Source organism: Crocodylus siamensis, chromosome 1 (assembly GCF_052110815.1).
Source record: "Crocodylus siamensis isolate JL-2025a chromosome 1, ASM5211081v1, whole genome shotgun sequence".
Lineage (NCBI taxonomy): Eukaryota > Metazoa > Chordata > Crocodylia > Crocodylidae > Crocodylus > Crocodylus siamensis.
Genome location: NC_143395.1, coordinates 355770008 through 355793574, shown reverse-complemented (window position 1 = coordinate 355793574; position 23567 = coordinate 355770008). Strand labels below are relative to the sequence as shown.

At 42.9% G+C, this 23567-nt stretch overlaps 1 long non-coding RNA gene across 1 annotated transcript in view; it reads left to right on the top strand.

Annotated features, from left to right (window-relative positions):
* Nucleotides 1-18909: 18909 nt before the first annotated feature.
* Nucleotides 18910-23567, top strand: part of LOC149874939 (uncharacterized) — a 34782-nt gene continuing 30124 nt past the window's right edge. Inside the window, exon 1 of the long non-coding RNA XR_016438792.1 lies at nt 18910-18986. This is a non-coding gene — a long non-coding RNA (uncharacterized LOC149874939). The remainder of the gene's footprint in view (nt 18987-23567) is intronic.

Sequence of the window (23567 nt, the reverse complement as noted above, 5' to 3'; positions counted from 1 at the left end):
TAGCAATGTCAGCTTATCAGTTGCCCAACTAGTACTTAGGAAGGCATTATCTTCCCAGTAAAACTGCATGTGAGGAGTTCAAACAACTTGCCATATATTCTAGTGACAGTACCACAGAACTCCTCCCCAGAGGTTTTAAATAATCAAGAGATTCTAATATAATAAAGGGCTTAGTCTGTCTGTCTGTTTCTCTGTAATGGTCTTGTAGCACTCTGGTTACTGAAACAACCAACCAGAGTGCTCCAAGAGCATTACGGACAGGAGGCAGCAGTGATGACATTGCAAAGCACTGCCATGATGGTGAGCATGGAGGGAACAGAGTGGGTAGGTGAGGCAAGCATCAAAGGCTTGACCGCCCCTGTCCCCCTGGCCCTACACCCAACAGAGTGCCCCCCTGACAGTGGGGACAGAGGGGAAGGAGTAGGGGTGGGGGTGGGCAGTCCCCCCACACCCCACTCCTTGGAGGCAGTGGTGGCACGGGGTGCTGGTGGTAAGAAATGGAGGGGACAGTGGGGACAGCACGGCAAACTCCCCCTCATCGCTCCTGGGAAGTGACGGCAGCATGAGGAAGGAGGAGGTTACAGTTAAGATTACTGTTGTTAGATGCCTCAGGTGTGGTCTCTCTACTCAGCCCTCTCTTGGGCCCTAGCCGCCAGAGACTCCCTTCCCCTGCTTTTGTATCAGGGTATGCTCTTGTAGCCTTCCCCTGCCAAAAGGTGATCCACAAGGCAATGGGGGCTGGAGTTTCTGGCACCCCATACTCACCCTTCCCTGGGGCTTTCTAGGGGTTATCCCACCACAAATAGCCCTACCACCATGACTACAGACTCCAGTATGGGGGAGTTTTCAGTCAGACCTAGGATCTACCTCCAAGCAATCCTACCCTGGCAAGCTTTACTCCTTCTGTGCTTGGTCTTTCACTTCCAGGCCTCCTGGCCCCTTCTCTCTCTTATCTGTGGGTCCTTCATCAGGTCCCACACACTTGGACTCTCTCTAGGCCCCAGCTTTTGCATCCCCTAGTCTCTCAGGGCTCCTTCAGCCCCTCCTGGGCTATGGGCTTCTAGGCTCTATCTCCAGTTGTGTTCCCTGGGCTTTGAACCATCTCTGGGTCCTGCCCCTGCCCCTGGGGCAGTCAAGACTCATGGGCTAAAAGTCTCCAGTCATGGTCCTTCTAGGACCTTTGGCTCCTTCACTGGACCTTGGCCTCACTTCTAGGCCAGTGAGACCTGGGCCCCTGGTCCTGTTAACATGGACCGCTCCTGGGCTGCAGACCTCATCATCAGGGATTTTGGGTTTTTCCGACAAAAAAAATCCCCAATTGTTGTTTATAAACCCCCTCCCCTATCCACCTTTTTCCATGATTAAAATGGAACACCACTAATTTTATTTATATATATATATATATATTTTTATATATAAAATTGGGGATTTTTTAAATCAGGGAAAAACAGGATCCCTGCTCATCAAGTCTCAGACACTCTCATTTCTTCTCTCTGGTGATGGACCCCTCCCTGGATCCCTAACAACCTCCTTAATCCCTTCAGTTCCTTCCCAAACTTCCCAGCTGCTTCAGGGATTACGCACCATGCTGACCTTCTGGAGCTGCAGTCATCCTGCAGAGGTGGTGTTCTCCTGGTAGCCTCCAAGCTGTTACTGGCAGTTTTGCTCAGGGCCTGGGATTATACCTCTACACCCAGCTCTCCTCTTCAGTCAGATGACAGCCCTAGTTCCAGCCCAGTCCCTAACTAGCCCTAGTTCCACCTGCAGGCTCCCTGGGTCAGAAAATGCCCTAATTATGTCACATTAAGTTTAGTACCAGTAATGACAGGTATTAACTTAATGTGCAGTAACAGGTGCTAGTATGATGCTTGTACACTTTTTAAAAATATATATACACTTTTTTTTAGTGATGCTTTTCCTGCCATGCTAGTGCGCAATAGAATTGTTTTTGTTCATTAAGCATCTTGTATAGATGCGCCCACAGAGTTATAAACTATTTCTGCATAACCCAATGCATAGGAATATCTTAAATGGAAAAACTTACTGTGTAAAGTAAGGTAATGGGGTCAGTGTAAATCATTATCAGCTCCACCTGCAGGCTACTCTACAGGCTGTTTCCATCCAAAAACTGGCAGATGCCCTAAGTGTCCTGCCACACTCCTCTAGATCCTTTCATCTGCTACATGTGGAAACATTAGATTTTTCTAGGGATGAAAGGGTGGATGTTGTTGTGTAGGTATGGGTGATGAGGAGGGTAATAGGAGGCCTGTGGTATGTGAAAGCATTTGAGTGTGTTGAATGTGTGATATGACTCCAAGACTGGAGGGGAATCAGGGCCTGGTTTTTCAAACTTGAAGGGGTAATTAGGACCATCAGGAAAGAATCATTCTACAGGGAAATATATCCCCCCCAAAAGTATTTGTTCAGTATAATATCACAGAGGAAAGTCTTTTAGAGGGGATAGAATAGGGATGGAAGGCTGCAGAGACAATTAAAAAGAAGCAACTTTTTTATGCTTATCTTATGAAACACCAAAGATACTGAGGTTCTCTTCTGTCCAGGATACATAAATGTCTTCTGCAGTAGGTAAGATGGATTTTCTACTGACCTTGCAGTAAGTCTAATTTTATTCTCCCTGAATTCTTAGTCAGGCCTTCATATGTGGCCAAGTACTAAGGATAATGATTTACATTGACCCCATTACCTTACTTCACAAAGTAAATTTTTTCCATTCAAGACATGCCTATGCATTGGATTATGCAAAAATAGTTTATAACTCTGTGGGTGCATCTATACAAGATGTTTAATGAATAAAGACTAATTCTATTGCGCATTACTGTGGCAGGAAACTCATTATTAAAAAAAAGTGATCATCTGTGCTAATGCACAGTAGTGCCTATAATTGCACAGTAAGTTAGTACCCATCATTACAGGTACTAAACTTAATGTGACATAATTACAGTGCATTAATGAACATGTAGACATGCCCACTATGTGGTCACATTTAGTCTGGAATAGGGCTAAGAGAAAAAGACTCAGGATGAACTAGAAAACTTCACTCTTCCTTCAGAATAAACACAAAGGCCCTTGACAGATGTTATACTTAAAACACGATTAACTGGTTAATCGTGTTTTAAGTAGTGAACCGGCCACATATTCAATCAATTAAAAGATAAAAGAGCACACATCCATAAAGTTATTACAAAAATATTTGTAATGTGTGGCCAGTGTCCTCAATCTCTGGAGCATGCAGGGGCCCTTCAAGATTCCCATACGCTCCAGAGTATCATGCTGGGGTCTTGGTCAGGAGAAGCAACCGAGAATAGAGGGGAGTGTGCAGAGTCCCAGTGTAGGAAAATCTGGAAGCTAAAAGACCCATATGAGAAACTGAGCCAGAAATCCAGGGGGTTGGGCAAACCTATAACATTTTATATAAGTTCACCAACTCGAAATGGATGGGTATCTAGCCCCTCAACCAACTGAATCACTTCTCTGGTTCTCAGCTCCTCTTCTGCCAAGTATGCATGGCCTGTTTGAGAGAAATTTGTACATGCTAAACACCTTGAGCCGACTCTAAATGAGAGCTGCTGATACATTACAGGATTTCTGAAGCCGACTAAACTAAATAATGTGTACCTGCTGGCTGGCATCACCCAACATCAGAAGAGAGAAACTGAAGATGTGAGACACCCACTGTATGACCATCCTGCAAAACACAAACAACTGAAGTCACGCAGGACCTTCCTCATCAGCATCCAATTGCTTGATGCCACACTCAAGGAGATATGACTACAGGTGTGGAACACGAGGCTGAAAAAATATCTGACAGTGAAAAGATGGATGTTTCAGCAGCTGAGTCCTTACCACCAAAAACTGACAAACCATGGCAAAGGTAGCAATGTCTCAATCTCCTATTCCCCAGCAGTGGACACTCCAAGGAACTAATGAAGAACTACCTGTGACTGTGGCACAGAGCCTCAGACTATGCAACACCTTCAGCAATGCCCACTGCTTGAAGTCATCTGTATAATGAAATATCTTGTACAGTACAATAAACAGGCATAAGCATACATAACAAAATGGTCAAATGTGGAGTTGGGACATGAAAAGATGATCGGAGGTGGTGAGGAAAAAGTGCCATCCTCTAGCTGTCCTCCAGCAGTATAAAATGTCAGTTGTGGCCAAAAGCAAGCCATGAGCACCTGATACATTCTGTAGCCATTATAAAAAATTACTACTCTCCAATTAAAACAAATGTTGGTTGATGTGTAGAAGGAGCATCTATTTCAGAAAGACTGAGAAAAATAATTAAAGGAAGTGTAAGAAGTACAGTATAGGGACAATAAATGTTATGTTTTAAAGCAATCCTGTTGCAGAGAAAGCACAGAGGAAATGTTATAGTTTGTTTAAAAGGGAGGCAATACAAAGAAGGCTATGTCAGTGGGAGTGATATCTACACAGCACTTGGGCAAGCTCCATTTCCTTCATGCACATTTGTGCAGTGGTTAGCAGAGTGGGATCCTGCCCTCCACATACAATGGCAACTAGTATAATTATAAAAATAATAATGAATCCCTGTGACAAAAAAGATGTTGTGGCCTTTGGACTCAGGACATGGGATTCATAAATAGTGGGAGTAAATGAGTGCAGAAACCCATTAAAATTAGACTCAAACCTCAAGTTTCAACTTTGTCATGATTAAGTGTTCTAAAACCCAATGGTAGCAGTTTATAGTCAATCTGCCACTTTATAGACAGCTAGATTAAAAATGAAAGCACTCATTAAAAAATAAACAGAGTAATCTGTGATGAGACATTATCAGATATCTCAGCTGAAGAACAAACACATTATTTAATAATGTTCATAAAAGTATTGTATCTTCTTTTGTCCAAAATTGCTACTAGTAGAAATAAAAATGTGTGTAAAAATAACGCTGTCAGCAAGTCAGAAGGAAAACATATGACAGGACTGCAATTACAGAAAGAGAGTTACAGCCATTTTACAGGTCTAAAGATAAGTTTCTTTAAAAAAAAAATCCTTGACCCAGAGGAATTAAACCAAGATCTGCTCAGATGGACTTAAATGTTTCATAAAACCTTGAGATTTATCTGATGTAGCCACTTGCCAAATTCCAGCACAACTCTAAAACAATTCAGAGTCAGCACAGGATAAATGCTTTCGGTGATAAGCTTTCATTAGGAAATATCTGAAGAGAATGAAATTAACTTTTTTATTAGGTCCTTGGATTAATTAACCAGTGAACACCTATTGAGTGATTTTTTTTTTTTAATTCCAATGAATATTTTGTTCACTTGGTTCTTGTTTAATTATTTGTTCTAAATGCTGATGAGGTATTCATGAAGTTCCCAACTTTCGTTATTTATAGCTTCTTTCTCCAAACTTTCTCTTTAGATATGTACCTAGTGCTTCCTCTTCCCACTACTATCTATTTAAATAAAATATAAGTTCTGATCATATGGTTCACTTATTTTTCAGCTACTTCACACATTAAATTACTCCAGTGCTGGTAGCTGATATAACTTATATTTAATCAATATTTACGTAATACAAACCATGCTTAGTCTACCAAGTTAATGCCAGTGAATAAATAATAGGCCGGCCAACACTATTAGTCAGTGAAGTCTGGAACATATATTCAAGATCTTGGGACAGCATTATAGTATTAATGATCTCGGACTGAAGTCTGGACAACAATTGCCTTATAATAGGCATCCTATCATATGATTCAATGAAAAAGGAATAGAAGTGGGAAATGATGATAAACTATGGTATATTTTAAAATGAATTATGCAGGTATAGGGGAAGATCAGCTAAAGTACACACAGCAGTAAAATACTTAATATTACATTGTACGTGTGTGTTATTTTAGAAAGAAAATAGGTTGTAATAACAGTTTGCACCTGATCAGATTTTGCATTTCTATAATAGAAGGGTTGCTGGGTAACACGTCCTGCCCAGTAACTCCCAGATAGTACATGCCAATGACTGGAAACTAGCCCCTGTGATTGGTTTACTAAGGTCCTGAGCACATACCCAGTACCTTTCAAGTGTTCTGGCTTAGGCATGCTTTTTGGTATGCCCTTGGAGCTGCAATAAACGGCCTGTTTTTTTGAACTTGTCATGCATTGAGTAGGAGGAGTGAGTGGATGGGCATGTTTCTTAGCAGGACTCCTGGGCTCTCCTGGATGAATACACAGTGGAGAACTGGAAATGAGTTTTCAGTCATTGATCTTAGTTGAAGTAAGTTATGGAATTAGATAGACTATTAATCTATTTATTTTAGCATTTTCTCTGAGTCTCTGAGTCCCTTCTATGTAAAATCAATTACAGTGGTGAAGTCCTTAGTGGACCTTAGGGAATATCTGGCTCCTTTCCTTTTCCAGAGTGGTGATGGGGAAATATTTGCATGGGACTCTGGTGAAACAGAGTGTATCTAGTATACTGTTGTTTGTTGGGGGTGGTGATCTGTCTATAAGTTAAAAGTTTATTTTTCCCCCAGTGAAGTTTGAAGTTTGGGTAGAAAAGTCACTAGGAGTTTGAGTATCTTTCTTATTACTGGCAGAAATATTTTTTTCCACAGAGGAAAATAATCTCACCTTGTAAATGGCGAATTCAAGATCCATAAAGTGAAGATAATGCCCCTTGCCAAATATTCACTGACTGACAACACTGTATAGATACCACTTTAATATAGCTCTTAACATAAGTACTGTCTGCTTTGTAACACAAAGGATAAATAAAATCACGCCAAATTCACTCATTCGTAAAATGATTCATGTAGACTGACCTTCACTTTTGCTTGATATTTTACTAAAGCTAGTAATGCTCCATGTACACCTAAAGCTCTGCAAAACAAAGCTCTGATCAGGGCTCTGAATTTAAGTTCTTTGACACAGGGTCCCTTCCCTGCTCTGCCACAGACTTCTCAAGTATCCTTGGCCAGGATATATAGGGACAGATGTTTGAAAGTATTTGGAAAAACCTCAAGGGTCATGTCCAGATGAGCAGGGGCATGCAGTTTGTGGTGCATATGGTTAACATTAAAACATGTGCCACGCTGCATATTTTCTACTGGGATTTCCTAGTGGCAGAAAAAAAATGCTGGAAGAAAAGCAGTACAACACATGCAAAAAAAGCATGTGCTGGCACAAACAGAGGTCTGGCCCTCCAGAGCAGTGCTCTGGCTGCCAGCCAGGCATTTGTGATGCTGGTGTTGTGCCTCTGCTTCTCCAGCATGGCACCAGGACACCAGGCAATACTGCTGGAGCCAGGTGCTAGCCTCAGCCTCCAGCTCTCCCTGGCTGAAGAGCAGAGAGGAGCTGGGCAAGGGCAGTTTGCCCCAGGAAGGGAGGGAGGGCACAATTTTTCCCACAACAACCTGCATGTGCAGGGGTGTGTATTGCAGCACATAGCTGCAGCACAGATTTGTGCTGCTACTATTTGTGCCACTGCAAGTGCATGTCTCTGCTCATCTGGATGCAGCCAAAATGGAAGTAGAATCCCCATGAGATTTTTCAAGATATGTAACTTTCATTGAAACACAGGTGGGTAGGTACGTTTTGAAAATCCCAGTGGACACCTAACTGCCTCATTAGATGGCTAATTACTTTTCAAAATATGGCCTTTTACCTTTATGGCTCTGTTTCTCATCCCTGAAATAGAGACAATATCACTTCCTACTTCATACGGATAACAGTTGTGGGAATAACTATATTTAAAGATTACAAGGTGCTCCGACACCATGGTAATAGGGGCATATCAGTACCTACATTGTTAGCCTTATGTATAAAAACTGCCTGACACAGTGTAGGTGCTACAGAACAGTAAGAATAATAATGGCAGCAATCATTTTGTTAGTCTTTTTGCTCAAAACTTCACATTTGTTCCTTCTTTCTTTAGCTATTCCTGTAAAATAAATATGGAATGACTAATACACTCACATTTTAATGCTATTGCTCTAATAATGAAATTATAAACATGTTATTTAATGTATAAATGCAAGAAGAAAGGGCTTTTGTTGCATGCTAATAAAAAAAAAGCCCAGTGCACAGAAAAGAACTAGAGAGATTTAAAAGCCAGGGCTGCATGAGACAGGTACATCAGTAACAATACCATTAGAGTTTCAGAATGCACCACAAGTTGCAAAGTTTATTGTTTCACCACATGCTGCAGAGTTTATTATTTCTAGAGTGAAATCTACAAACATAATGAAATTGAATTGAATACACAAAGCTGGATATGTACCTTGAGGGCATTTCACATATTCACACGCTGAGAGACCATAGAGCACGAATACAAGGACAGAAGAAATGTAGCAAACAGAACAAAGCATCAGAAGGCTGAGGAAAGTTGGATTGGAGGAGCTATAACCTGTGAAATAATAAGATGGATTTTTTTTCTCACCTACTCTCTGCACTGAGCAATTATAGTGCGCTAAGAGGATTTCAGAAACATATTTCTTTCTTTGGCCTGAAAAACTTGCATGAGCAAGATCAAAATATCTGTACACTCCCCTAGTGACCACCTTACATTCAAGTTAGATTCAGTTTATTTAATCTTCTTAATCTAATCTTCTTTAAATATATTGGCCAAAAGAATGGCTTAGTAGTCAAGGTATATGGCTGGAAATACCTAAAAATCCTAAAACCAGCAGGCTTGTATCAGCCCTTCAAGTTTCCAAGGATCAGAGTGTTGTGCACTGAATTCAACAAAATATGTGTGAGCTTTACATTATGTATGTATATAATGTGAATACACCCTGTCTACCAGTATCATTGCATTGTATAGATTTTTGTATAGATTGTATATCTATGTAGACATTGTATAGATTTTTGTCTTCCCCCCTTTCAGTCAACAGTGAGAAGCTGCGAAATACTCTCAGGTGACAGGTACAAAGCATAAGCGAGAAGGAGAGAGGTTGTGGGAAGAGTAGGATGAAGAAGTGAGTTTGATCTGCTTCTCCAGCAACAGTAAGATTCATAGTCATCATAACAGTTTTTTGATTTTTTTTTCACAAATTGCACTTACATTCCTTGTACACAGGCTTCACAGTTAGGAATACAAGAAATTCCATTTTGAATCAAGTCAGTGGAACATCTCTGGAACATCTCCAGTAGTGGCTATTTAAGAGTAAAAAAAAAAAGCAGTAGACAGTCCTGACATGCCTGTCCCAAGGTAAATTTTCCTGTTGCCACCCTATAATCAGACATAGGCCCATGCCCTGAAGCTTGAGGATGGCAGGCTTTTTTCCTACTGGGTTGTGTCAGTTGTGAGAGACAAAAAATGTGAGGCAAACGACAAGTCCTCAGGCATCTTGGCCTAATCCGCAGGAGTACTCTTTCATTAAATTTTTTTGTAACGTTCTATGGCAGTTTTTATAAGAGGAATGACCTGTTCCAATACCCTCAGTAAAAATGTCATCATTCCTCCCTGTTGTGCCATTGGCATTATGCTAGTTTGTGGACCGTGTGTCATCCCAGAGATAACTCTTTTTTAACTGGAACTATATATGGATGGTAAAGTGATTAAGGATCCTTCAGGATAATGTAGCTATGCAAACATAAATATTTTTATGGGCCAAAAAATATTTCAGCCACTCTACTAGTTTAATGTTTATTTTGTTAATGTTATTTTTCTACCATATTTCTTTAGTTTTTAAGGTCTCTTTTGATGGTATTAATACCATAAGCAGAACTAAGCAGCTGGAGAATTATAGCATGCTTTTCCATGGAAGTTCACTTGAATCTTATTCTTTCTTAATAGATTAAGTTCTTTCATCTCTGCAGTTTTAAGTAGAATTTTCCACAGTGGCAGGGGGAAGCTGGTTCTCTGTAAGTCACTTTGATGACTGTTCTAATGCCCTATAATTTTGTAATGTTCTCCTCTATAGCTGTTCAAAAACTCAATTCTAGTGACTAATATTGATAAGTCCAGGATGTTGATTACTGAGTTTTTTCTTTCTATCACCCAGCCCCTTGAAGATAAAGCCCCTTGAAGATACTGTGCTAGCCCCTGCACCAGCAAAAAGCAAGCTCCTGTGGCTGGGAGCCACATCAGTTGAGAGGCTTACAGTTGTAGGGGTGCCCCACTGTACCAGGTTACCATCCCCAGCGGCATTTTTTTGTTTTGTTTGCTATCTGTGGCCTATGAGGGGTACCCCTGAAATCCCTTAATGCTTCTCGTATCCCACTTTTACTCATCTGCCATATCTTGATATACAGATGTTCTTACAAGTGGGAGATTGCCTATTGTACTTCTATGGTGGGGTTCTCAGCCACCACGGGTCTTGCCCCACTGTCTTTCTCTAGCTATGCCTACCAGTTTAAACCCACCAGATAGGGTTTGACTCTGAGGCTTTAGCTCCTTAATCTTGGGCTCATGGCCCTTCTTTTGCTTCTAATATGGAGCCCAGGCTCTCTGGCCTAGAGGCCCATCCATCGGCCTCACAGCCAAAGGGTTGCAAGCCCAAGCCCAGGCAGCAGCTCCGAACCCACACTCACCCAGCCCAAAAGCACACAACCACACATACTGGTGCACCAGGCCCCCTTGGCTTTTTATGACTGTGCCCAAGGCACTAATGAGGTCTCCTCCTCCCCTACAGCCTCATCCACAAACCACAAGTGCATCAGTCAACAAATATATATATATATACACACACAGTAAGTCAGTGGGTTCTAACCACACAAAAAATATAAATCAAAGAAGGCAGCATGCCAGCTTACATGCCAGCTTACATTTTCTTTGTGGCTTGGTGCTTCTGCTTCCCCCACTGCCTGTGAATCTCCTCCCTGTGGTGCTGCTGCTGCTTCTCTGAGAGTCATCAGCAGTTCCCTTCTCACAGCAGCTGGACCAGCAGTGAAGCCTCTCTGTGGAGCTCTCTCACACAACCTCCTTCCCTTTTGGCCACTGCCTCCTACTGCCCCCAAGCCCAGCGTTTTTATAGTTCTGGCCTGCACCCTTCTGGTCATCTGACTAGCTGGCCAGGCTCAGCTTCTAAACTCTACCCTGCCAGCAGGCTGTGCCTGGAAAGTTCTGGTCTTAAAGGACTGGCCTGCCTTCTGGTAACAGGGTTAGGGTTCCCTGTTACACCCACACACCCCTAGGGCCGGGGGATTGTAGATGCTATGATCTTCCAGCCTCAGATGTGCATGAAACCCTGGGGCTGAGAGATTAAAGCTGCTCAATTTCCACCACCCCCGGGGGGGGGATGTAGAGTTGGCTCTGGATTTAGGAACCAGAGGCCTTGTCCCTGGGGTGGGGAGAGAGGGACCCACCCTTATTCCTGGGGTCAGGGGATCAAATTTATTGATACACAAGGATAACAGAAAAGAAGCAGTACAAACAATCCAGCAATTCTATATACCTATCAAGTACTAGGGCTGTCATCAGAGTCAAAGTACATCTGGCCAGGATTCAGTCTTCATTCTGAGGATGTCTCTTAGGTGTCAGATGTCCAGCAGTCTGGATGAAGGATGCCAAGGCCTACACCCCCTTTCAGTGGGGTGGATGAGACAGGCTGTTCATGTGCCCTCCATGGTGGCCTCAGGGACCCTTCCTGGGGGTGGTATGGGCATGAAAACCCCACTCAGGGAGAAGGAGGAGAGATGGGAGGGACAAGACAAAGGGAGGGATGAGACAAAGGAAAGGACTCTTTGTTACTCTCAAGTCTCTGCTTTTGTATTCACCTTCCCTCATGATGACCCTTCATCTGTGCCTATCTCAAGTTGGTTGTCTCTCTGTGGTCACACATCCATGTAGTCTTCCAGGCCTTCTCCTAATTTGGTCTATTCCCCCAAAACTGGGACTCAGGTCTTCCTGCTCTGAGACCTTGTTAGCTGGTGCCACTTATCTCATGTTATGGGCAATATGGTACATACTCCTGCCATTCCCAGCCTTGTTGACATTCTTGTATTAGACAGCCTGTCTGCTTCCAGAGGAACCTTGTGTGTGAGACCCAAGCTCCTTAGAAATCAATGAACCCCTGCTGCTCATCTTGAATCCTTCTAATACATTCTAATATAATAAAGGGCTTAATCTGTGTATCTGTCTGTGTGTCTGTCTGTCCATAATGCTTTTGGCCAATTGCACATGCACCACTGAGAGGGCAGGTGGTGATTGGCTGTGCAGCCTGGGCTGCACAGGCCCAAGTTTGGGCCACTGCCAGGGACCTTGTGGCAGTGGTAAACACACCCCAGCCACCTGAGCAGCAGGGCTTCTCCATGCCTCCTTGCCTGAGGATGAAGAAGGGGGTCATGGTGGTGGTGCCCCCTTCGCTTCCTGTCTTAATGCCCCCCATAACAGTTGGCAAGGAGGGGGAGGTTGTGGGCAGGGAGGGAGGAAGGGGAGCAGTATGGGAGGAGGTAAAGAGGGGGTCATGGTGGTGGCAGCTGTTGGGGCTGGGCAGCATGGAGGGAGGGAGGAAGGAAAGCAGGAAGGGGAAACCTGCACTGTCAATAGGATCAAATGCTCAATACCACAATCATGCCTCCTGCCATGCAGGTGGAGCATGGCAGGAGGAGCAAGTGTATGGATTACACATTAGATCCCATCACACATTTATCTGCATGTGTAGAGGATCTCTGATATGTTGTTTTTAGGCAACCTCTTCTGCTGTTGCAGCAATAGTTCATCTTTTATCCATAACCCCTCTTATCAAAGGGGGTTTACTATGTAATGTTTTCTCAAGCTTTATAAATAGACAGTGAGTAGTCGTTTTGCATTTAGGAGCCCTTGAATAACCTTTGCTATCATCACAATATTGTTTTATCTTCAAGGGGCTGGATGAAGGAAAGAAAAAACTCAGGAATCAGTATCCTCGACTATCAGTATTAGTTACTGAAATAGGGATTTTGGATAGGTATAGGGGAAAACATTACAACATTATAGGACATTTTCATATCAGCAAAGTGACTTATGGTGAACTAGCTCCCCCCTGTCACTGTGGAAAATTCTACTTAAAACTGCAGAGGTGACATAACTTAATCTATTAAGAAAGAATAACTTCTATAGAAAAGCATGATATAAAGGCAGCTGCAATCCCCCAGTCCCAGGGGTTTCGCATCAGAATGCCCCAGCCCTGAGGATTTCATACACCCCCAGGGCAGCGGTGCTTTCTAGCTGCCAGGATTCAACTGGCTCCTAGCACCCAGTATCTGTAGCTGTGGGACACTGGGTACCCATGCAGCTAGAACCCAGAGTTGGCAGCTGCTGGGGCTGAGAGTCCCCTCAGTTGCAAGACTCCCATTCCCAGGCGGGCATGGTGCACCCTTGTGGTTTGGAGCCCTGTCAGCTGATGGGGCTCCGAGCCACAGTGGAGACCCTGCTATGTTTACAAATGAAAGTTCAATAGCAATCAGCTGTAAAGTTAGTGCACATTTTCAAGTTCTAACTGTATAGCTGGTTGTATCTTTTTAATGGCATGATAACCAGGGATCCTGGTTTTTTCTGATTAAAAAAATCCCAATTTTTAGATATAACCCCCCCTCAAAATCCACATTTTCCCATTATTAAAATGAAACACTCCTATACATGCATATATATATTAGTAGTGTTCCATCTTAATCGTGGAAAAATGTGCATTTTGCATTTTTTTTATATCTCAAAATTGGGGATTTTTTTTATCAGAGAAAACAAAGATCCTTGATGATAAATACTTTGTGCATGTAGCTAGTCTCAGGATAATTGCACAATTAACCAGTTAATTGCACAATAACTGTGACATATCGAGGGGGCCACACAGTCAAAAAATGCTCGATGCAAGCAAGTTTATATTCGGACATTTTTGTTCTGTTTCACCAGCATAATTCCTGAAAAGATGGTCAAGAACATCATTAAGGTCTCACTGCATGTGGCCTCCTTCAAATACAGTGAAGCTGTTAACTTCTTCCACTATGTAATAAATGGCATGACAGAATGATGATTCACTTTCACCAGAAAAATGGGTATTGATGGCTATAAAATGGTACATAGAGGTCTGCTTTTGGGAATTGGATTGTAGGTAAAGTAGATAGACATTAGAACAATGGTTCAGGACAATTGCAAGGGTTAATTGATTTCCAAAAGCTTGTTTGTGACAAAGTTTCTTCAAGGCCCGCTGTGTCTGACACAGGCAAACAGCAAGCAGAAACTGAAGGCATGCACCACACTGTTCCATAACTTGAAATAAGGGACTCTGCTGTGTTGGCCAGGTCACAGTAGCCACCTGCAGAGTCCTTGGGATTTCTGGTTTTGGTAAATGGACCAAATCAGGAGGAGACCAGTAATGCCAAAATTAGGATGTGTGGATGTGCTGGGTTTGTGAAACAAAGGAAAATGCTGAGAGGACAGAACGTGGACCGTATAACAACCACAGGAAGACCAACCAGCGATGCCCAGAAATGAAGAGTCATCAAAGGACAGAAAGAATACAAAGCGGGTAATTTCAGAGCAGCAAAGGTCCCCAACAGGGGAACCCAAAGCCACCATGGACAGAGGTCACACCACCAACCCATCTCACCTACCCCACTGACAGGGGGTGGGCCTCAGCCTTCAACCTTCAGGCTGCTGATGTCTGACATCCAAGGAAGAACTTCAGAGTGAAGCTCACTTACTGACCAGATGTACCTTGACTCTGTGAGCCCTGGGACTGGTAGATACATATTTGTTTGCCTTATTTTTATCTGCTATCACTGTGTGTCAATACCATTCTCTTATCAAATGCAGAGGTTGCGGTCGGTCTGAGGGCTTGGGTCGACAAGAACAAGATATCTGGGTCATAAATCCAGTGCCAAAGCATATGTCCCTAATGCTAGTTCCTGGATATTTACATTTATGTTGGCAGGGCAGATACAAGATAACAACAAGGTGCTTTGTGTCAAATAATCTGAACTACATGAGAAAAGTAAAAAAGATATAATATCCCATAATTTATCATGGCAATTGTAGGGCTTCCTAATTATACTCGTCTCTTTAGCATATGAAAGAATACTGAAACAACACTAACAGAGATTGGCAGTTTGAATTTCTACCTCCGCTGGAGCACAATCATGCTTGAATATGAATTTGGAAGGCTTAAGGGAAGGTATTGATATTTGCCAGAAATCACTGAAAAAAGCACTGTAAAAATATCTTCCATATCATGTCTGTATTCAATACCTTACACGGCAATTGAAAAATCAAGGGAAAAATCAGAAAGGGATGGGCAGTTTAAGCAAAATGAGATGGTGCATTTCATTAGCTTTAAGCTTTTGTGAATTAGACCCTCAACAAGGAAATGGTAAATCTAGGGAGCGTCCAGAGAAGGGCCACCCGTATGCTTAGAAACCTGCATGGCAAGCCATACAAGGAAAGGCTGAGGGACCTGGGGTTCTTTAGCATACAAAAGAGAAAGCTGAAATGGGACTTGATAGTGGCTTACCGCTACATCAGGGGTGTAAATCAAGGACTCAGTGAACAACTGTTTACCAGGGCAACCTTGGGGAAAACCAAGAGTAATGGCCATAAACTCCTGGGAAAGTGTTTCAGGCTCAACATTAGGAAAAACTTCTTTACAACTAGTGTGTCCAGACTGTGGAATAAGCTCCCTGCAGAGGTGGTGCAATCACCTACCCTGGAAATCTTCAAGAGGAGACAGGGTGGTCACCTTGCTGGGGTCACCTGACCCCAGTTGTTTTTCCTGCCTGGTGCAGGGGGCTGGACCCCATGATCTTCCAAAGTCCCTTCCAGCCTTACAAGCTATGAAATCTATGAAACCTATAAAATCCTGCTATTAGCACCATTGTTTTATTTGTTTTGCATGGGACTCAATTCCCAGCTCAACAAATTTCTGCAACACCATTGGATACACATTGGTATTTTTTATCATAGCTCCTCTGGATTGTATTTTTTCCATATCCCCCAGAAGGGCTTTCCTATCATCCTGCAGTCTCTGTTTGCTTGAAGTTCTTTGTTAAAAACCACATAGGGAACATAAAATCATGGAAAGTAATGTCACAAAATTGCAGCAAAGATTAATGGCATTGTGCTGGTACCCGAAATAAATGCTTAGTATTAGTTCCTGGTAGGGTACTTCCCAAACACTTACACTTTGCCATCAAATCCTTGAAAAGAGCAGTTCCTGAACAATGAGGCACAGCCTGAAGGTACAACTTAGAATGAAAGTGCCTTCCTCCCATCTGTATGATGGAAAGCCGATATAAAACATGACAGTACAACCAGATGTCCCCTGAAAAAAAAATTCAGGTCATATCATCCATCAATTGTGTCATCAGTTGGGGCACTTATATAGGTGGACTTGAAGTGTTTCACAGGTTTTATAATTGGTGGGAATTAAAAACAGTCGGTAACAATGTTCTGTAGGCTATAATATATGAGTCCTCTTAGATGAAAGATGCAAAGCATAATACATGCATATTGATTTAGTTAAAACATTCAGTCTTAAGTATCTCTTTGAGTTTACTATGTCTTCTGCTAGCTATCAAGTGCACTACTCAAGGCAATGTGATTATCTCAATCCTGTTAGCTGAGAAGACTCTGCATGCACATATATTTGTTGCTTTAATATTTATATCACATGCATGCATGTAATCAGGTACTGCTTGAGAAAATTAAATTGCTAACCACAAGTACCACAACTGAAGGTTCTATTCAATACTATCTATCTTTTTAACATGCCCCAGACTGATAAAAGGTTAGGCAGGCTTGTTCTATGTTGATTACCTAAGTGGTAAAAAGGTTTTAAAAACAACAACTGCAGGTCCTCTTCAACTTTTTTTTTCTTCAATCACGTATTTCACTGATTCAAGCTCTGACTTCAAAAAGGCCAAACAGCAGGAGAAAACCTAGGTCTTATTTCCTAAGAGTCTTATTTCCTAGGTCTTATTTCCTTGTCATCATTATTGACCTGTTCATGGAGAAGCAGCAGCTGGAGGTGGAGATACCCAAGGTGTTCCCTGGTATGCTTTTACTACAAGGACTTCTTTCCATTCATCAATGTTTATACCTAGTAGTAGTCTGACTTTCATGTTTCCATTTCAATATGGGTCAGACAATCAATGTAGCAATACCGTTCCTCTTCAAACACTTCAGTTCTGTAGGATACCACTGTTACCACAATCATGTCCCCTTTAATTTTCAAATTGGGTTTGAATTTGTTCCAGAATCCCCTTTAGTAAATTGATTTCTAACAGTAAGTGGCTTACGTTGTATATGTTTCTTCAGAAATTGAGTTGCTGTGGCAACTTCAAAAACTTGAAGAAGACAGAAAAACTTTCTTAGCTCCCCAGTGAGTAGTAGACAAGATTTAACCTTTATTCCTTTGGATGGTTTGAAATATCTTTTGCTGTCACTTTTTATCATTTACCTTTTTCCAATTAGCTATATACTACACATTCCATCCTAACTGGACCTTGTTATCAACTATCAACCCTGAATTAATCTTCACACTACTTTTTCTAGTAGCTGGTATTATCTTCAGTGCCACTTGTGTTACCAGGACTCTTTCATTTCTGCATTTGTCTACTTGCATTTTGATCCCTTAATTGACTTCTTAAGTTTTCATCCTCTGATGTTTTGCCTCTGTTCTATATGAAACATAACCATTTTTAACTCTACTCTTCCTTCATTTATAAGCCCACCATATATCCCTGATTCTTTACTGATTATTGTCATCTTTCCTTTGTAGTTAACATCCTCCTAGCACTTTCAGCCTCTCCCTAACCTTTATCTATTTTTCACAGCAAAACTTAAAAATTTACAACTGAAACTACACAGGGGATGATTGAGTTCACAATTTGAATGAATACCAAATCATAGATATCAGTATTCACTGAACGCTTAGTACCTAGCAATTATATTCTTATATTTTCAAAGTACTGTAGAAACATTGGATCAAATTAATTCCTCGTGTAATTCCATCAAGAAAATGGAATTATGCCACTAATTATGTGGACCATTAACTAATTAATCATCCCAATATCCTCATGTTGCAGGTAAGTACTAAGAGTAAAAGTAACTTGCCCAAGGCAACACACACTGAATCACTAGCAGAACTAGAAATACAAGTTAGTAATTCCTGGATCCTGTCCCAAAACTAAATCCAGTGGGACTTACTGCCTGTTTCTGCATACTGATTGATACAAATAAGAATATCAATAATAAATGTTCCATAGCTATAAAAAGCTCATGATTTGGAAGCAAGATTTCAAGTCTGAAGTCCACTTGAGCCAATAAGCAGGATTCTTGATTGCAGAAATCATTTTTCATCATCAGGGCATGTCTGCAACAAGCAGGAGAACCAATAAATAAAGCTAAATGCAACTGTAAAAATGTGGTGATAACTAAAACAGAATTGGCAACAGAGGGCTGTATGAGGGCTTAAGATAGTGCTAGATCTTCAAGAGAAGCAGTCAGCCATCAACACGGCTTTCCCCCTCACAAAGTTTCAGAGATTCAAAAGTTTGCCCCTCATCCCTCTAGTTTTTTTTTTTACCAAACTAAGTAGGCCTAGTTTTTTCAGTCTTTCGTCAAAAATCTTGCTTCCCAGCCCCCTAATCATTTTTGTGCTAGACTCTTTCTGAAGTGTTGAAATCCTTTGTGAAGTCTGGTGTCTGAAATTAGACATAGTAATCCAGGTGGGGCCTGAACAGCAGAATCACTACCCTTAATTTGCAAGTGACCCAGTGTGTTGTTGGGGTTTTTTTTGTAACAAGTGCACATTGTTGGTTTATGTTGAGGTTATGGTATACTGTAAGCCATAGATCCTTCTCTGCTTCTAGTCACTCATACCCAAGCCAGAATTTCTGCATGCAGGTAGTCTGTTCCAAGTGCAGAACTTTACACTTGTCCTATTTGAATCTTACCAATTGATTGTGGACCATTTCTCTTGTCTTCTCAGATCATTCTGCAATCCTAGTTCTACCCCTTGGAGTGTCTGCAGCTTCACCCAACAGTGTGTGCAAAAATTTGATAAGCATACGCTCATTCAAAAGGTAAGTAAAAGATCTTTTACATCAGTCACAATCTTTGTCAAAGCTTTGTAGGAAAGGGCAACAATTTACAAAGAGGGAGACTTTCAAAGGAGCTAGGAATCCAACTAACAGTGAGTTTTAAGAGTTGTATTAATGGATTAATTGTTCAATGGGAGAGCATCAAGGAAGTTTTCCATGAGCATGTGAAACATCTATAAACCTCTCCACAAAGAAGCATCAGTATTGGTTTGATGGGAATGATAGGGAAATTCCTTCTGTCATTAACAGAAAAAAGCTTGGCAGAATGACATAAAGTCCAAAAAGAAAAGCAGAACATTTCTTTCCATATTAAAGCTGAGACACAAAAATTCAAGATAAAAAAAAAACAAATGGTAGAAGGAAAAAGCAAAAGAGATTCAAAAGTTTGCCAGCATCCATGACGTGCATACTTTATTCAATGCAACCAAAGCCATCTGTAAAAATTATGCCTGTATCTATGGGGGTGCTGTCACTATTTGGCTTCTTGTCTCATTGTCCATTTTTACTGTCCTGCCACACCTTGATGAAACAGATATATACAAAGAAAGACAACAGAGGTTGGGAGGTGGCATCCCCTAATTACGAGAGATTCTGGTTTTCTCTAATTAAAAAAAAATATTTTCAGATTTAAAAAGTAACCCAAATTCCACATTTTTCTCTGATTAAAATGAAACACTACTATATCTAAACCTAGTCTCTATATATCTATATATATTAGTGGTATTTCATTTTAATCATGGAAAAATGTGGATTTTGAATTACTTTTTAAAATCTGAAAATTGGGGATTTTTTTTTTTATCAGAGAAAACCACAATCCCTGCTAATTATAGCCAGGATAGCAATCCTGGGTGTCTTCACAGGGCTTCTCCATCTCCTACACCTTGTCCTGACCACACATGTGATATTCCAGGCATGTTGGTTTCTCTGAGAGCCCTCTCTTGTTCTCTTTCTCCCTCTCTCTTGTGCTCTTCTTACAGCCCAGCACTGTTAGCAAAGCTTTCAGGTCTCTGTTGGTAGTCCTACTGGTGGGCCCTTATCACTTCAGGGCTCCCACCCCTATCCACGCTGTCTAGTAGAAATTCTCACTACCTTCACAATGATCCCTTTCCTGGGTCTGTCCTTCTCCGGCCTCCCTCAGAGTGGGTGGGGTAATATGCCAAGCCAGCTTTTCCTGTCTTTCTTCCCTCAGGAAAAGCCTTTTTGGGCTTTTTTGAGTTTTTTCCAGCTCCCCAGCTAATTGTAGCTCTGTGCTTCCCTCCATGCTCTGTTCTGTGCCACAGCTTCACACAATCCCTGCTGCTCTGGCCGTATCCTGCCTGGGACCTTTAGTCCTGGGACTTGTACATCCTTTAATTCCTGACTTCATCCTTGGGAACCAATCCATGCTGTTCCATCCTGCATGCATTCTCCTGCCGAGGTTGGGGTGGGACTCAATGGGGAACAGCTGTGTTCCCTGTGGTTAGTGCCATCTCTCAGTAGCTTTGTCCCTGGTAAGATTCCCTTCCCCACCTCCAGGTAGCATCACTGTTGTCCTGGTAATGGACACTGTAATGGCTGCCCTGTTACATTATTGATGGACCAAGCACACAAAAACCCATCCTTCTGATATCCAAGGATGGTACAAAACTCTCTAAAGACAGCTCCCAATCCACATATGGTGGAAGAAGTACTTTCAAGAGCTCCTGAAATTATATTCTGGTATCAAAGACTATATCATGAAAGCCATTCCACAGCACCCCATTGCGTGCATCCACATATGAAAGCTTGTACACTTGCAGCAGCTCAAATAAGTGGTGCAAATTTGAGCTGGGGCTTTTTGCCTCTGCAACAGGGACCACATGGCTAACCCCCGCCCCCGCACAGGGCCCACACACCCCACCTGTGCTTGTTCCCCCAGCTCCCTGGATTGCTGCCCCACCTGGCCCCACACCCCACCTGCTCCCCCATCTCCCCCAAATGGCTTCCCCCTAATCCCAGCCTCCCATCACTTAAAAAAACAGAAAACCAAAAAAAGCCTTCACTCACTGACAGTAGCAGGGGCTGTGGGGGCTCTGGGGTCATGTGGCAGAGCCCCCCTATGCAGCACAAGGCAGTGGGGAGCAGCAAGGGGCAGTGGGGCTCCCCGATCACCCCCCCATCCCCGCCCCTGATCCCACCCCGCCTGGCCCCAGCAGTTTGGGACTCAAAAAAAAAAAGCCCCATGCTCACTGGCACTAGCAGCTGCATGGGACAGTGGGGGGCAGCAGGCTCCAGCCCCAACCTCCTGGCACATGCACTGCAACTGCCCCATTGCACGGGTGTGCCCACCATTGGCAGGGTGCTGCACAGCTCCACACACTGTAGGGCAACTGGGGCCACTGTGGCTGTCACCCAGGCCCTGTGCGGCATGGCAGGGCTCTGCCACAAAGCCGCAGTGACCCTGATGGCAGCTGCTCCTGCTGGTGAGTGTGGGGGTTTTTCTTTTTTTTTTTAATTGTCAGGATGCAGGGGCTAGGCAGGGCAGTAAGTAGGGGGCTTGGGGAGCGGGGGGGATGGGGCCAGGTGAGACAGCCATCAAGAGGGGTTCAGGGGGCAGGTAGGGGTTGGGCTGGTCAGAGTAATGATTGGGAAGTCTCAGGGAGCAGATGTGGGATGGGGCCAGGTGGGGCAGCAATTGGGAAGGCTCAGGGGGCAGGCAGAGAATAGGGCCAGGTGCAAGCCATTGGGGAGTTTGGGGGGGCTGAGCAGGGGATGCTGCCAGGTGGGGAAGCCATTGGGTGGGGCTGGAGGCAGGCAGGGCATGGGGCTGAGTAGAGCACTGATCAGACGGACTAGGAGGTGGATGTGAATGGGGCTGGACAGGGTAGCCATTGGGGGCATTCAGAGGACAGGTGGGGGATGGGGCCAGGTGGGGCAGGGGATGGGCCAGGAAGCCATCAGGTGAGTTTGGGGGGGAAGGGGAAAGGGGGAAGGCATTGTAGTGACCCAGGGGCCTGGGGGAGAAGGTGGGGATGGTTGGGGCCCCCAATGGTCCCATGCCCCCTCCTCCACTCTCCCCACCCTCTACTTACTGGCAGGAGCCCAGGCCCAGCTCCTTGCATGTATCATGCTGCCTGCCCTGCACAGGTAGGCAGTGTGCTTCAGCACTGGGGTGAGGGCCAGCCATAGAGATGCTCCAGTTAGCAACGAGAGCGTCTCTGTGGAGGACTGAGCCTCTGATTGCCTCAGGGTATAGTCCAGGCCTGTGCCTGCCCCGCTTTTTCCCCCTGTGGTTTTTTTACCCCCAAATTTGCAGTGTGGGATTCCCTTGGGGAACATTTTTCATTTTTGTACATGCCTCTTGCAGCATCTGAAAGGCCTTTGAGACACTGCAAGACTTACGTGAACACTCATGTGCCCATTAAGGACTACCTTACAGATCCATAAACTTATCCAAAGACCTTGAAAGCCAGGTGAAGAACAAAAAAGCATGTCGTCCTGATGGAATACCGGTTTAAATTTTAAGCACAGGGTAAAAACGGTCTCTCACCAACTACATTATTATGAAAACCTGGAAACATGAACAGATTCCCAGTGACATTAGAGATTCCAGAGTCATTATGATATTGAAGAAAAAAGATATATCAGGTTGCAGCAATTATCAAGGTATTGCACTCCTGTCCATAGCTCAGAAAATCTTCATCTGGATACTCCTCCACGGACTCACTTTCCTCACAGAGGAGATTCTACCCTAGTCCTGTTGTGATTCCACCCTAGTCCCATTCTACCCTAGTCCCATGGAGTGCCCAAGGGCTCAGTCCTGGGGCTGGTTTTGTTCAATGTTTTCATCAACAACCTAGAAGATGGGATGGAGTGCACTCTCAGCAAGTCTGAAGATGACCAAGCTGTGGAGAACAGTAGATATGCTGGATGGGGGGCTGGGATTCAGAGAGACCTAGACAAATTGGAGGATCGAATGAAAAAGATGTCATAAGTTTCAATAAAGATAAGTGTAAAGGTCTGCACTTAAGATGAATCAGTCCCATTCACCATACAGACTATATTCACCAGTGCAGTCCTATATTACCAACTTACTGATGTTCACTGCTCTAGAAGTGGGTGAAAGAAGAGATTCAAGAACACCTTGAAGACTCATCTGAAGAAATGCAATATTGATGTCAATACCTGGGAAACTCAAATGCACAATCCTCTCCCCTGCCATTGTAATGTATAACAAGCCATCGATCATTTTGAGCAAACTGTCTTCACTGTGGAAGTGGATAGAGAAGAAAAACCGGAAAGAGCTTTGACCTAATATGACCAGGATCTACTCCTTCCATCCTGAAGTATTGCTACATTTGCAGTCAAACTTGCAGATCTTGCACTGGCCTTCTCAGTTATCTATGGACTAATCAATGACTTCCCTATTTACTGGAAGTCTGTCATTCTTGTATTGAGTGACTTTCACCACTGCTGTTTATGATTAATTTTTTCCATTATATTGGGCCATGAGATCTTTATTTTTGAGAAATAAACATCATCTTAGTTTACACTATCAGATTTCATCAGAAAAATCAAAACCAAAGATTTTTTTTATCTATAAAA